Raw genomic sequence first — 15,948 nt, forward strand, 5'->3', positions numbered from 1 at the left:
CCCCCTCCGGTCCTGGTGACCTGAATGGGCTGAAATTAGACAGAGCCCATTGAACTCGTTTCACAGTGGTGAGCTTTGTTGCTAGGCTTTTTTCATTACCACTGATCGTTGGCAAATCTGCCATTATAGGTGGTGATTGATAACCTGCTGTGCAGTCAGGAAAGTGTGTTTCGAGTAATAGTTTGCCCGTCTCTTCCGGCCGCGTGGTGTAGCTCCCATCTGTTTTTTTCAACGTGCCAATTACATTTCTGTGATATCTAGAAAGGGATTTTTGTAATCGAACCGCTGCTGGAAGATCATTAATCTTTTCACAGTGTTCTCTCCAGGTAGCCCTTTTAGATTTCCTAAGTTCTTTATTGTAAGATGTTAGAGCGACTTTGTATGAATTCCAGTCGCCCGTAGCTCTCGCTTTATTGAACAGCTTCCTAGCCTAGCATCTTAGCTGCCCAAGCTTTTTGTTCCACCAAGGCACATCACGCTGTGTACGTATCTTTCCTTGAGGGCAACTCTCATTGAAAGCTGTTTTAATGTCTGAGTGGAGCTGTTCAGCTTCCTTCTCAAGCTCCTGCATGGTGGTTATAGGTCGCTGTAAGCTGTTACCAGCTTCCTCAATAATAAAAAGGAAAAGCTCCCAGTTCGTTTTCCTTGGATTTCTAAAAGCTGGCATGTGTTGCGGAAAGTGACCAATGTCGAATACAATGTGTTTGTGGTCCGACATTGATTCCCCTCCTGAAACATGCCAGTTAGTGACGGTGCTGGCCATAATATGGCTGCACAGAGTAAGATCTAAAACTTCCCCTCTAATAGCATTTACAAAGGTGGGTTCATTGCCCCGATTAATAATGCTTATATTATTACTACTGATAAACTCAAGGAGGTACTCACCCCTGTTTTTGATGTTCGTACTACCCCATGTTGTATGATGGGAATTTGCGTCACAGCAGAGGATCCATGGCGTGCCACTCTGCTGTTAGTATTTGATGAGGGCTATTATTTCGGTTGTTGGGGCCGTTTCTTCCTCCCACGGAAAGTAGGCAGAGGCCAAAATTGCCCCTTGTTCGCCTCTTGGGGTTGGAATTTTAGCCCATACTGCTACGAGATCAGCCGTCATAAACTGTAAAAGTGGAAGAAACGTTAGTTTGTTGCTTAAAAGCATCGCCGCTCTTGGGCGAGAACTGGTGGCATAAATTAACTTATTATCAGTACTGTTCAGGCCTTTTGCGGCACCGTGTTGAATCCAGGGCTCCTGGATGAAGGCTATTCACAGACCTTCTTCTGCAAATTTTTTAATTAGGACGTCTGAGGTTGCCTTGGCATGGTGAAGATTCACCTGATGGCATTTCAGACGTCTTTGCTTTTGGGCTTTGATAGGGAGGGGAAACACTATTTATGGTCTTTGCGGCCACGTGTAGCCACCTTCCTTGCCCTATTGTTAAGCGACATTACGGCCTCTTCAGCCGTCCGTCCTCGTCCTTTTTTGTTCCCTTTCCTGACATCGGGGATCCCACGAGTTGGTTGCCTTGTTGCCGGGTTTTGTGAGACAGGCTGGCGGACTGTCGCTGCCTCGTTTGGCCTCTGTGGGCCAACACTAGACCCAGAAGGGCTGGGCTCTTCTTGAGAAGGTTTTTGGGGGGTGTCCGATTGACTCGACAAATCCTGCTGTTCAGTAGGTAAAGGCCTAATAGATACCTTCTGGTTCTTCGAACAGCACGGTTTGTCATCGTCAACCGTATCATTCCCCTAACCCTTATTGTCACTGCCGCTGGTATTTATATTTACCAGGGGCAGGGATGGCTTGGTTTTGGGCCTTAACTTGACCCTGTCAAACTCACAGAACATCAAGTAGTTGCGTTGGGTTAATAGCTCCGCAGACAACGGATCGACGGTTATAGTAACTTCGCCGCCGTGGACTTTCGAATCCGGTTGAGGATTCTCCAGTTCCTGGTATTCAAGCCGACATTTTGGGCCTCAGCTAACCTCAAGATGTCGTCGTTTGAGGGGCATTCCTCTCCCTTAAAGTACACCACGAGAATGATGCGACGTGGTATATCCGCATTATATTCCACCTTCAGCTTGGCACCTTGCCATGGAGTGAGCTTCAGGGCGATAGCCCTTAGCCACTCCGCAGCGGTTGCATCCCTGCAGGTGATAGAAAGCCGACCTGGGCGAGGTGTGCAACCGCTAAAAGTGGGCTTTATAGCACCATCTTTTTGGCTCATCACCCTCCCAGGATGGCCTTCTGTATGGCCTTCAGTTCCCCTGAAGACCAGACCGTGGCTGGTTAGTCAGGAGGTATAATGCCCAGCCTTACCCCACTGAGGACATATCTGAAAGTTGCCGACTGCTTGGCTGTTGCATCACGATGGGGAGGCATGGTTACCTCGATATCTGATGCACAGGTTTCCACAGGTTTTGACAGCATTTTTTTATTGCCAGCTGTGGGCAGCGACATCTTTGTGGACTCTCTCTGGTGGAGTCGAGCTATCTGTGCGGCCTCTCTTGGCTGATCCCTCACCACGGACCGATCCCAAGGGTTCTTTGGCCAATAATCGCTTGAGACGTTTTCGAGCGGCACCACTTAGCCGATCTCGCTCTGCATTCCGGCCAGGCTGATCGCTTTTCGCCGGAGAGGCAAGGAGCCTCTCTTCATCCTCCGGCGAGACTGTGGATTTTGACTCTATACGATTTGCATCCTGCAGATTCCCCACACCTACCATCTCCACGTCATGCAGGGGACTATTCGGCCCCGGCAAGTCTGTGGCGAAAGCTGATTCGGCTTGCACCGAAAGGTCGCAATCGACCTGATCTATTGGGAACTGTTCAGCTCCATTTTGGTTGCTTTTAATATTATTTTTATCCATAAAAATACCCACGATTATGGGGGAAGGTAGGTCAGCTGGGACATAGCCCCCAGTATCCCAGCAAGACTAATTGCAACCAGAAGGCGTCAGGTATCTGGAGGCCACCGTTATAAGACACACTAACGTAGTGCCATTCATCCCATGAGCACGGTTCGGCTGACACTCGGAAATACAGGTTTTATCGAGTTGTCCTCTCTAGATCCGCCATATTTGTTTGCTAAGCTTGGGCACCTTATTCAGGGTGTGGCTCTTCGCCACGTATGGCCGGTCTTGAACAAAAATAGCACCTGTTTATAGAAAAACCTTGGCCCAGGGGAAACGGAGTGCGGGATGGGATGGCTAAATTTTAATTAACTTTAGTTTTGTGTCTTCGTCTGTTACTGTCTCTACTGGATCTGTTACAATAATTTCTAATGATTCTAAAATTTTATTTCCGATATCTTTTAAATTTGTAATAGTAAAATGTTTGAAAACGATATCATATTTAGGCCATTTCATATTTAGGCCTCGAAAGTAATTTCGCTAAAGCCATTATTTCGTTAGCAATCTCAAAACTAAGTAAATCAAGTTTTTTATGTTATATATGTGCAGTAATTCTTAAACTTGTTGATTTATTATTTTATCGTAAGTAATTTCAGATCTATCCGTTTAACTTTTTTTCGAAAAATTAAATGAGAATTTGTCAAAACCGTGTAAAGTAAGTTGTTTTTCGTCGTTTTTGTCAGTTTTCCTATGAAAGTCGTCATCGTTTTGTCGTTTTGGTTTTGATCTTGTCTGTACAGCTAGATTGTTTGTTCGATTCCTTAATCTCATCGATTGTAGTGAGCGATAGTGCATCAGCGCCACCGTTTGATTTACTCTTAATATATACAATAGTGAAATTATATTCAGCTAGTTCTAGTCCTGTTCTCGAAAGTTTTGAAGATGTGTCTTTCATATTGAAAAGGTATACTAGAGGTCTATGATCTGACTTTACAAGGAAATGTGTGCCATAAACGTATGGTCGAAATTGCTTTATTGCGAAGTAGATAGCTCAGAGTTCGAATTCTATTATTGGGTTTTTCTGCTCTGCTTTATTGAATGCTTTAGAAGCGAAACAAATTGGTAAATCATTGCCTTGGTGTTCTTGACTCAAAATAGCGCCACATCCATTTGTGAAAGCATCGACCGTAATAATGAATTGTTTAGTAAAATCTGGGTATTGTAGTAATTTTGGTGAAAGTAACATTGCTTGCAGCGACTGAAATGATTTTTCGCGCTCTCTGCTCCAAACAAATTCAATTATTTTCCTGCTCAAACTATTTAAAGACGCTGCCAAAGACGCAAAATTTGGTATAAACCCTCTGTAATAGTTAGCGAACGCGACGAGACGTCGCACCGCGTCTTTATCAGTTGGTTTTGTATACTTTTGTATAGAATTTATTTTTAAATCATCTGGCAACAAACCTTTCGCGGAGCATTTGTGACCTAAAAATGCTACTTCTAGTCGTAAAGAGTTGCATTTATTTAGATTTAGTTTAAGATTGAAGGACCTACATGTATTGAAAACTTTAGTTAGATTTTTGATATGGTGTGATTCACTACAACCAATGACGATTATATCGTCGACGTACAAAAATGCGACACTGGGTGTTATATCCGAAAAAGCAATTGTCATCATTCGTGTGAATGAATTGGGTGCTATATTCAAACCGAATGGAAGAACTTTCTATCTAAATCCACCTCGGTCAGTGCTGAAAGAAGTTATGTCGTGTGAGTCAGGATGCAAGGGAATTTGATCAAATCCGTAAAAAAGATCTAATGTGGAAAAATACTTTGCCCTGCCCAATAATTGCATTATCTTAGGCGATTTCAATGCCCATCACGATCTATGGCATTCAAACTTGCAGGCAGACAGTATGGGTGAGATGTTGGTGGATCAAATAGAAGAAACGACGTTCTGCACAATAAATGGAGACGCCACCACACGTATGGTAGGAAGTTGTCACAGTTCGCCGGTTATATCAATTGTGAGCGCAGGACTCGTAAACTGCGTAAACTGGCAGCCGATGGTAACATTGGCATCCGACCACCTGCCTATACTTATTTCGCTCGAGCGTACCGCCGCCTTCATCGTCACAGAAAAACGCACTTTCATAAAATTTAAGAAAGGAAAGTGGGATGAATACAAACCCTTTACAGACAACCGCTTTGGTGCCCTCCCTATCCCGACTGCTGCTCGTCAAGGGATCATGCTTTCCGCAAATCCATTGAATCCGGCTCGGCTCGCTTCATTCCCGCCGGTAGAATTCCCGAAATTCAAACTCACTTTCCGGCGGAGCCCGCAAATTTAGCGAGAGAACGTGACCTTATAAGACAGCCCGATACCGGTGACCCCCAAATAAGGGATATGAACCAACGCATCAGATTGCTTGTGGATGAACACAAGCGGGCGAAATGGGAGGAACACCTAAGCGGTTTTAACCTCTCTGCCGGTGTAGGTAAGCTTTGGTCCATCGTAAAGTCCCTATCTAATCCGTCTAAGCACAATGACAAAATTCCATCGCTTTTGGTGATAAAGTGCTGTCGGATTCAAAAAAATGTCCGAGCGCTTTCTGTTGACAATATATAATGCATTCCACGGTCGACAAAAACAGACGGAGGGCCAACATACACGCACATAAACATAAATTCAGCGCGTCTCAAATTACCATCACCGCCAAAGAGGTTGAGGATGCCATCGGTCAAGCTAAAGCATCTAAAGTGGTGGGCCCAGACGGCATAGGCATGCCGATGCTTAAAAGCGTAGGGAAAGGGGGTTTCAAATATTTAGCGCATGTCTTAAACCTGTCTCTTTCCACCTTTGTTATTCCCGAAATATGGAAAATGGCCAAGGTGTTCCTGCTACTAAAGCCTCGGAAACCAGCTAACATAGGAGAGTCATATCGCCCGATATCTCTCCTATTACCAGTAGCCAAGACGCTTGAAGCCATTTTGCTCCCCTACTTCAAAGCAAATTTGCAGCTAGCCTGTCATCAGCATGGCTTTAGAAAATTCCATAGCACCACCACCGCGCTAAACACCATCGGCGCCCAGACAAATTGCGGTTTAAATCAAAACCCCCTCCATAGAACAGTACTCGTTGCGCTAGACCTATCAAAAGCCTTTGATATGGTCAACCATGGCACGTTACTGCAAGACCTGGAAGGGGTCATCCTTCCCCCACCTTGGACCGCAAATTATCTGGGTGGTCGGCAGGCATCGGTGTAATTTAGAAACGAAACATCAAAACCAAGAAGAATTAAACAAGGTGTTTGGCCGGGGTGCGTCTGATCGTTGCGAGAGGTGGGCGCACTGGGTCGATCTCAATGAACGGGTGTATTTGGAAAGAAATAAGCGAAGACGAGAATTTCTCGTTATAATGATATGTTTTATTGGGTAGATGTAAAATATGCAGGAAAATATAATAATTTATGAATCCGTGAATACAGGGCAGAGATCGCTGGCGGCAGATGTGTACAGGATGGTGGTTGAAATCCAAGAGGCCAGTTGTATCGCAGGCGACAATCGTTGGCCCAAAAAATTCTCCGTTTGGAGGGGAAAGTCACCCACACATAAACGCCGAAATGCATGTGCATGAGTGCTGACAAAAAACACACACACACGTGCATGTACATGCATGCACATGCGTGTGGCGGTGATGGTATGGGTAGCTATAAGTTAAAATCGAGTATCGTGTTGCAGAGTTGCATTAGGGGGCCGGAATCAGATGCGGAAAAGTTAGGCATCCTGCCTAAACATGCCGCCCCTAGCCGATCGTTTTCCAGCAGCGATCTCCGACCGCTGAAAAGGAACGAAAAAAAAATTCCAATAAAAATAACTTTACCTAGATAGGAGTTCGCCAGCGTCGCGGATGGCCGGGGTTCCTTCCCAAATTGCTCAGCATGCCACCTAAGCTAAGATGAAAGAAACATTAAAAGGGAGGAAAGTGAACATTTCTTGCCTTTGATTATATTTAATTCTTAAATATGTAGGATCCAAAAAGTAATATGAAGTAGTAGGTCAGGAGGGCTGCACGAAGAGGCCGAGGTCTCCGTTTTAGACTCGCAGTTTTGTTGGTTGGACGAAGACGCCGAGGTCTCCGTTCCAGCCTTGTAGTTTTTGGAGGTTTTCCTGGGCTGGACGAAGAAAGTCGATGTCTCCGTTCCAGCCTTGCAGTTTTTGGAGGTTTTCCTGGGCTGGACGAAGAAGGTCGATGTCTCCGTTCCAGCGTCTGACGTATCGTGTCGCTCTCAGGGTAACTGCTTTTTTTTGTGTTCGTCGAGGTGTGGCATATTGGACGTGCCAAGGCGAGTGGTCGTGAGGTTGGTTGGGTGAGGCTTGTTCACGCTATAGTGCATATATATTCTAATTAGGTATTATATTATAAATTAGTGCTGTCGGAATGGACGTGATTTCGAGCACCTGTTGTATATTTAAAACAATAAGTCGGATTGCGGTGTGAAAGGGCGTGATTCCAAGCCGTGCGCGCAAAATTAATGGAGCTGGTGATAAGCGTGGGAGGTTGGAAAAGACGTGATTCCAAGCCACTCGCCCAAATCATTGCGTATTTAAATTAGTCAGTAGATACTGTAACGTAGCAAATGCTATGCCACAATATCTATTTCCTATTTAGCGCCCACCCCTAACATCATATTTTCCATTTACTGCCCACCCCTAGTAGTGTATGTACCGACATACATATATACATACATACCGGCCCAACAACCATCGCGCAAGCACAAAGCAAGCCAGCGATGGTGAAAGCACAATGCTACGCCACAATAACTATTTCCTATTTAGCGCCCACCCCTAACATCATATTTTCCATTTACACCCCACCCCTAGTAGTGTATGTACCGACATACATACCGGCCCAACAACCATCGCGCAAGCACAAAGCAAGCCAGCGATTATGAACGCACAATGCTTGGGAATTTTCATTCGTGGCGCGCCGTGCGCGACAATGTGAGCATAATTCCCAACGTGTTCATAGTTACCTATGAATAAAATGATTGGCCGGAATACACCAGGCACACTTCGCCGTAGGTAAGTGAAGTGTGTGTCGGCCGCCACTGGCGGTCGACAAGGGGTGCTCTTTGGGTTAGGAGGGTGCGTTACAAGGTCGGTTCCACCGATGGTAGGCCCCCCCCTGCTTGTCGGACACCCCGCAGGTTTACCCACATTTCCGGTGAGTAAGACGGTATTTACACCCCTTATTACTCATCGGAAAGGTAATGCACGAGCAGCCTTCTCGGGTAGAAAGGAAACCCGTCCCAACGCCAGTGGCGGGGCGGATTTCCCCACTACCCTGGCAGACTGCCCGAGCCAATATAAATACATTGTAGGGGCTCCCTTTGGGTCGACGGGGGGTAAAGTTACAAGGTCGGCTCTGCCGATGGTACTTCCCCCAGGCATATTGGGCAGCCTTACCCATATTCCAGGGACTCCCTTTGGTCGAGGGGGAGTAAAGTTACAAAGTCGGTTCTGCCGATGGTACTTCCCCCGTCCCCCCCCCCCCCCCCGCCTATTGGGCAACCCTAATATTTTGTTATCATCTCCTCTGAGTAAGACGGGACTCCCCCCCACCCTATTACTCAGAGGAAGGGTAATGCACGGATATACGGCTCAGGTAAGAGGGGAACACTTCCCAACGCCTGCGGCGGGACAAACTCCCCTACTACCCTAGCCGAATACCCGAGCAAATATATTGTAGTTAGTTAGCCTCATACTAATATCGACACTTCGACGTAGGTACAACATCACCACGATCCCGATCCTTGGACATCCCATCCCGAAGTCTAGCCACCACCGTCGTCATAGCTATTTGGTGAGAGCCACCGTCACTCAGTACTCTCTCTTCGGACGTGATCCTAACTACCGACGTCATTACTACCGCCGTTATCACCCCTTAGCGAGAGCCACCGTCGTCTTCACCATCTCAGCCACCGCTTAGCTAGCACTCTATCTCCCTCTCTCTGCGGGGAGCCGTCGTCCTTGGATTATACTATATTGTCAGCGACACTACCTAGTGAACATCTCTCTCTCCCTCTCTCTCTCTCCTGGATTCAAGGTTGTGGATATTTTAGCCTGCGAGCCGCGTGTGCGTGTGTTCGAAATGAAAACACTAATTTATTGTGTATTTATTTAGGTGGGGGAAGTGGGACCTCCATCCGACTCTGGATTGACTTGAGCATACCTCAGCCTTTAACCAACCTCGTAATACTTTATTATTGCGTGGAGCGAAACTTTTTTTTCAGCGAAACGAAGTTGCGATTTGTGAGAAAAATTTTTATTTTATTAAAAGACGTATGTTAAAATAAATAAAATCAAGTGCAAACGAAAGCCAGTTAAGCCCAGCGGAAACGAGCCAACGAAATTATGCATCTAACATTGTGCGAAAGCTCATAACCACCCCCTGACATGAATTTTCAGATTTGCGACGCTTTTCACGACGGGTTCTATCTGCACGTACCATTATACTAAAGGTTACGTGCAACCCTGTCACATTTTTTCTTTCTTCAGCTGATAGAGCTGATGTGGTGAATTTATATGCTTTAGTTATATGTTTCGTGGACAGATGGCGCGGGAAAATTGTGGTTACTCGGTACCGGGTAGAACAGGTAAAAAGTGGGTGAGGGTTTGTGCAATCCCTAATGGGTGAGTTACGACTTTGTTGTTGGTGCTAAAATGCCAACAAATTTCCTTCCCCCTTCCCCCAACAAAAATAACCATCTTCATGAAATTAGCCGAAAAAGGTGCAATCCTTGATTATAATACCCGCGCATCTAGATGGTGCGTTAGGTATTCTACTTTACATAATTCGACCTTTGGTCGGTAGATATCGCTGAGTCTCGTACTGAATAATTTATGGTGTGTTTTGTTTTACCACAATGGGCAACTTGGGCTCAACATTATTTTCGACGTGTATTGTCGATAATGTTGAAATACGTAGAATTGAGTATAAATCTCGACAAATGAGTGCTTGATAGAGAGATGTAATACGCGACATGCGACAAGTGGTATGCGAAATGTTAACGCATGAGGCCTGACGTCTGTATTGCAATGCTTGACTGTCAGAAGTGAAGTGTAGACATTTTGACATTTGCTACGCTTTTTCACTTCCTGAATGGAAAAAATGTCACTCATTTAAAACACGCAGTGGTGAGTATATATACTGATAGATTTAACCTTTTTTTATTAATGACTTTCCCCTTTTTATTTCCAGGAAACGCAAAACATTGAGTATATTGCAATTGGAAAAACGCTGAGTACATTGCAAGCAAGTAAATAGCAGCCACGCAGACGCATTGATTGAGCTCATTGCAATCTAACTGAAATTATTCGATACATTTATGTAAACTAGCACCCAGCTTGACAATATGGATACATCTGAGGAAGGCGATTCCAACAAATTTAGCTTATTGGCAATTGTTATGCACACAAATCCATCTCAACGCATTGTGCGACAGAATGCGCAGTTGTTCACAAAATTTCTAGGTGCAATAGTTGCTTTTGGAAATGCGCATTTAATTCAACGTTCACAAAATAAATTGGCTATTCTTCCCTGTCACCACCATGCAACTGATTTCCATTACCCTATGCCTGGAAAGCAACTGGAGGTTCGTCAGGTAGATGGACAGTATGAAGTATTAAGTTTGGTAGAGAGGACAATAAAGCAGCGCCTAAACCACATTATAACCAATGCCCCTAAATTGAATGTGCCATGCGAAAGCATGTTGGCTGGCAGTATGGCAATGGCGCTTTGCTATATATCTTGAATACAACGAAATACCGCTGCAGGAGTGAAGATGCATTCCCGCATTTAAGTTGAAACAGGCAGCAACGAATATGCATCTCAGAATATATACATGAACGTCTTTTTTATGTCTTAAAAGTTAGGTATTACTATTGCTGCTTGTGCTTTCGATAAGATTATGAGTTTATTACAAGTTTTGTTGCATAAAAAGGTTTTCTACGTTTCGCTGGAAGTCAAAGAAAAGGTCGTTTACTCAGTATGCAAATGGAGCACAATAATGTGCAGGCATAAGTAAATGCAGCTGCTATTGCTGTAGATAGTGCGGACGCAAGGGTTGCTTTTGGACCAGGCTTGACATGCCCAACAATTGCCAAAGTTACAAGTACACAGCAGAGGCGTTTGAAAGGTGTTGGCAAGCTACAACGTGAAGACTTTGATGGCGGGCGAGTGTGTCTCGATGAAATCGAACCAGGACTCTACTTAGGTAAGCTTGCCTGGTAATTAATATACGTGTAGAAGAGAAAATTGTTTCCGCTTTCACTTAGGTAATCTCACTGCAGCGACACATATGGAAACATGGAAAAAATATAACATAGCGCATATATTGATGTTGGACTCAGTGCCGTTGCCACAACATATAACACGTGCAAGCTTCCGTACAACCAAATATGTGCACGGTAAGTTGGAAGCATACTGCATGCCTGTTTGTAAAAATTTTCATTAAATTTAATTTATTGACTTAACAATCACACAAGCAACTGCAAGAAGCGTAATATATATACATACTAAAGTAAACTTGACGTTTTTGTGGTTATAGAGATAAAGACACTCACCGAAGGTTTTGAGTAGTGTTGTCGATGTTGATGGCCCTTTGCCGTATATAGATTCGTTACGTTCCGGTAACAATCCCCATTAGGGTATAAGCCAGACCATCTCGGGAGCGATTTAACCCTTAAGCAACTGAAATGGAAATACTTACTATTTTGTTATGAAAATTAAAGCTCTTAATTGATTTGAAGGTGAAAAGATCGAATCTGATGTTTTCCTGACAACTAAATGTTCCTTGGAAGCTACAGGTGGATAAAAAGAACACCGCCTGCAGACGGTCTTAGTGGGTTAGGTGAAGAAAAAAATAATACATGTTTATATCAATTCATTTACCTAAGGCTGATTTTATTCAAGTTATATATTCTATTGTTTTTTTTTTTTTGTAGTGGAAGTTGTGGCAGCGCGCTGCCCTCAAGTGGCCTCCTGTTCACGCGATCGATTTATATATATTCTAAAGCTCCGTTGCTGTAGTTGTAGAGGATGCAGGCTCTGATGCGGCTGACGACGACGTTGGTGCTTATGTTGCCTGAATGCAGTCCTTAAGTGGGCAGGATATCACGAAACCCGCAAGTGGGAATATCGCTCAATTTAATAATAAACGTTTCGCTAGTGACACCGGCAAAACTAGGTTAAAGCCAGAAATGTCTGGACAAAATATGTATAGGCAAAATCTCACTTAATAAGGCACACTGAATAATAGAGCACTTCGATCAAAAGCTGCGTGAGCACTTTATTACAATTTTAACTACAATGGTTTTAATTCAAAAGAGGGGTTTTTCTTTAATTGTACTTTTCGGCGCACCGGGACGATTAACAAACTCGAATCGAATTCAATTTAGGTATAACATGAAATATGTCAACATGATTGACAGCTGATGCTCGTTCGGGCGAGCGAGTAGCGCACGCGTTGCCAACCACGATGATCGGGTTTTCGGTGTGTTACCATGGTGTGGAGATGGGGGTTAGGAATACAATAAATACAAATTCAGGATATAAATTCATGCAATAAAAAAGGTGCGTGCGCTAATCGCTCGCTTAAACATATATATATATATAATAACTTTTTTTTTTTTTTTTTTTTTTCAGAGTCTTTGATGTTTGATGTGCAGCGGATTGTCAAGCGTCGCGATCAGAGACTGCTCAGCTACAGAAGAGATTTCATCAGCCCAGCGTAATACTTAAAGAGAACAGAAGCAAACGTATTGTACAATAATTATTAAGAGAGGTAAGAACAGTATTTTTTATAGAAAAAAGGGAGTCCGAGCTATCAAATGTGTTTGACTGCGAGTTATTATATTGGCATAAACACCGAAGTTCATTTATTTCGAAATTCGTTCTACGTTGTTTCAGCAGAAGAGGTTTGAAATGTCTCGATGTCCGAGAGGGAACGCAAAAGTTCACTTCGCTCAGAAGGAATGGGCTCGAAATTGATCCATTTAAAAGTTTTGTCATGAATATTACACCAAGAATTTCCCTTCGACTAGCAAAGGTTGGAAGATTGATAAGCTTTAATAGATTAGTATAAGGTGGAAGATTTGTTAAAGAGTCCCATTGAAAATTTCTTAAGGCAAATAGTAAAATTGTTTTTGTATTGATTTGAGACTGTCTGCATGAACTTGATAACGTGGATTCCAGATTACTGAGCCGTATTCTAAAACTGGCCTAACTAATGTTGTAAAAAGTGCTTTAGTTATGTAAGGGTCGTTAAATTCTTTTGACCACCATATAACAAATGCAAAAACACCTTTGCCTTTATTCACTGTAGCATTAATATGAAGATTGAAACTAAGTTTGGAATCCATCATGACTCCCAAATCAACAAAATTATTTACAGTTTCTAGAATATAGTTGTTAATGGTATATGAAGCTGGTGGCGAAATTTTCCAAGAAAATTATACGAATTTAAATTTTTTGAGATTGGGCGGCATATAATTTGTATTCCATCAGGTAACCAAGTGATTTAAATCCATTTGAAGCAAGGAACCAATATGGCTGCCCTGAGGAACACCAGAAGAAACATTGAAGACCCCAGGGAGTGTATTTTTAAAGATTACTTTTTGCGTACGATTACCAAGATACGAAGAAATCCAATAACAAAAATATTAAATATGATTTAAAATAACTATTTTTCTATATGATACTCTGTAAACCAGTTTTTTGCATTGGAATAACACAAATTTATATTGCATTTCGTGCAAAAAGTGTGCGTTTCAGATATTTTAAACAACATGCATGATTTTTTGGTCCCCATTTAGGAAAACGGTCAATTCGATGACATCTGATATTGTCCTCTGGATGAATGTCCTTTTTACCAACGCTAGTAGTACTGGTAGTTGGCTGGTAATTAGCCAGTGGGCGACCAACCGATCTCTTTTCAACTGAAGCACAAAACTCTTTGGCTATGCTACAGCGAACTTCTTCATCAGCAATCGGATTTTTTTCACATTGAGTCTTCTGTACAAAACGAATGCATTGGTTACAGCCATGTCGAGGAATTGATAAAATAATCTTTTAGGAATATCTTGAGTTTTAATTCAGAGTCCGTTGCGACCCATATACGAGTCCACTAGACCCACCCGTTCCATATACACATTATATTCGCGTATAATTTGTGGGCAGTCGATGTCTATATAAGACTTTTCCTTGCTGATCTGTAGTTTAAACATCCGTTCTTCCGAAAGGTTAAATACCTACATATGTCGAGCAAAGTTTGACATTTTTTATCTTTCCACAAAACGGTGCTGATATCGACGCCGTAAGCAGTTGCAACAAACTCCGTTGAATATCCCCGTGGTGCCTTTTTCAATTCTTCACTTTTGTCCGTTGTTAGCTTGTATCCTAGACTATATATAGCGCGTGCTTTCAGGTACACCAAGAGAGAAAGAGAGGTGTAAAGGTGTCAAAATACAATATATGATTTGCGAAATTCGTCACTGTTTGTGATATCCTTACGGAAAAAAGAGAAAACCTGAAAGAAGAATTTATTAGAAATCACAACATTACCTGTTTCTCTAATACCAGGCAAAATTATATCGTGATTGCTAGATCCAGAGTATATTTCGAAACTGTGCGCCTATCCGTTAGTGTCACACAAAACGAAGAACTTTACGCCCCATGGGTGGGGTTTATCTTGCAAATATTGCCGTCAATGATGAGCCACTTTCGTTGAACACATGTGTTCATCGACATATAATCTAGCGTTTTTAAAAATAGAATCAAAACGTTCAATCAAATATCCTGCTAATTTTCCTGTTTCCATATAGATCAACTCAAAAAGCCCATCGGTAAAAAAGTATGTGAAAAAATCGATCATGATTTCAGATGGCAGGTCAGTTTTTCTTTTAAAGGCAACTGCATAAACCTTTTATGCCAGACAATGTTTTTGAATTCAAGCGAGTCTTTATTGATGTTACCTTGGTATGAAGAAAAAAAAAACATATATAGTAATCACATTTTCAATGTGTTTTTTTCACTTACCACTTCCTGTAAATCCACCATCTGACGTTGTTACTTTTGGTCCTGAGGCTTCTATAGCTGGTAATGGGGAACGAGCTCGTTTCTTTGACTTGTATGGTTCTTACTTCTGAATCGGTTTTTTTTTCGGTAGAATGCGATTCAGCTCCAGTTTCATCCAGTCGCGTTTGAGTCAGGACTTCGTTAGAGGTTGTTGGGTTTTGAGTTGAGTTTACACTAATGTTGCTTGTGTTCATTGTCAAATTTAGTGCACCCATAAATAATGAGTTATCCAACTTTTGCAAGTAATAATTTATCATACCATCTTCATCAGGCTCAATTTGGTCGCAAATATAATCGGGATCTGAGATACTGTTATAAGAATCTTCAAAATCATCTTTGATTGCAACTGAATCCATTAAAGCTTCAATAGAAATTAATTTTTTTCTGTTGAGACATTTTGTGGTAACAGCAATTAACAGCAAATAAACACTTTCTCTACTAAAAAATTAAAGTTAATCATAGAAAAATTTACAAAACCGCACATAAAACGTGAGTAACTTTTTATCACTCAAGCTACTAAGAACATCTATTGATGGCCTTCACAAAAAACTCAATGCTACAAAGTTTTAATAGCGCATATTGAAAAAAAAACGCACAGGCGTCAAAGCAGAAGTTAAAATACCCCTTCTAGACAGCTATCCGTCATTTGAGGCATCAATTGACAGGTATGACTGATGGAAATTTACATTAGGGCGTAAAACAAAGTTTATATCGGGTTGTTAGAAGCGACATGACAAACCTGATGCAAACATTTGTATACGTGTATGGTTTTCCGTCTTCCTTTTGCACACGAGAATTGACATATCGCTGTCCTTGTTTTGCCTATGACCTATAATCCATCTTCCCTGATATAGATATATATAAGGTATTTATAAACAAATCAGCAAACACAGCTGATGTCGAAACCAATCTTACTTACTTACTTACTTAATTGGCGCTTAACCGTCTAAACGGTTATGGCCGTCC

At 42.4% G+C, this 15,948-nt stretch overlaps 1 protein-coding gene and 1 pseudogene across 8 annotated transcripts in view; both read left to right on the forward strand.

Moving 5' to 3' along the window:
• Nepl16 (Neprilysin-like 16) overlaps nt 1–15,948 on the forward strand; it is a 2,088,045-nt gene that overhangs the window by 1,122,746 nt on the left and 949,351 nt on the right. The window lies entirely within an intron of this gene.
• LOC137238754 (general transcription factor IIH subunit 3-like) lies at nt 10,262–11,996 on the forward strand (annotated as a pseudogene).

The sequence above is a fragment of the Eurosta solidaginis genome, chromosome 1 (assembly GCF_040869045.1).
Source record: "Eurosta solidaginis isolate ZX-2024a chromosome 1, ASM4086904v1, whole genome shotgun sequence".
Classification (NCBI taxonomy): Eukaryota; Metazoa; Arthropoda; class Insecta; order Diptera; family Tephritidae; genus Eurosta; species Eurosta solidaginis.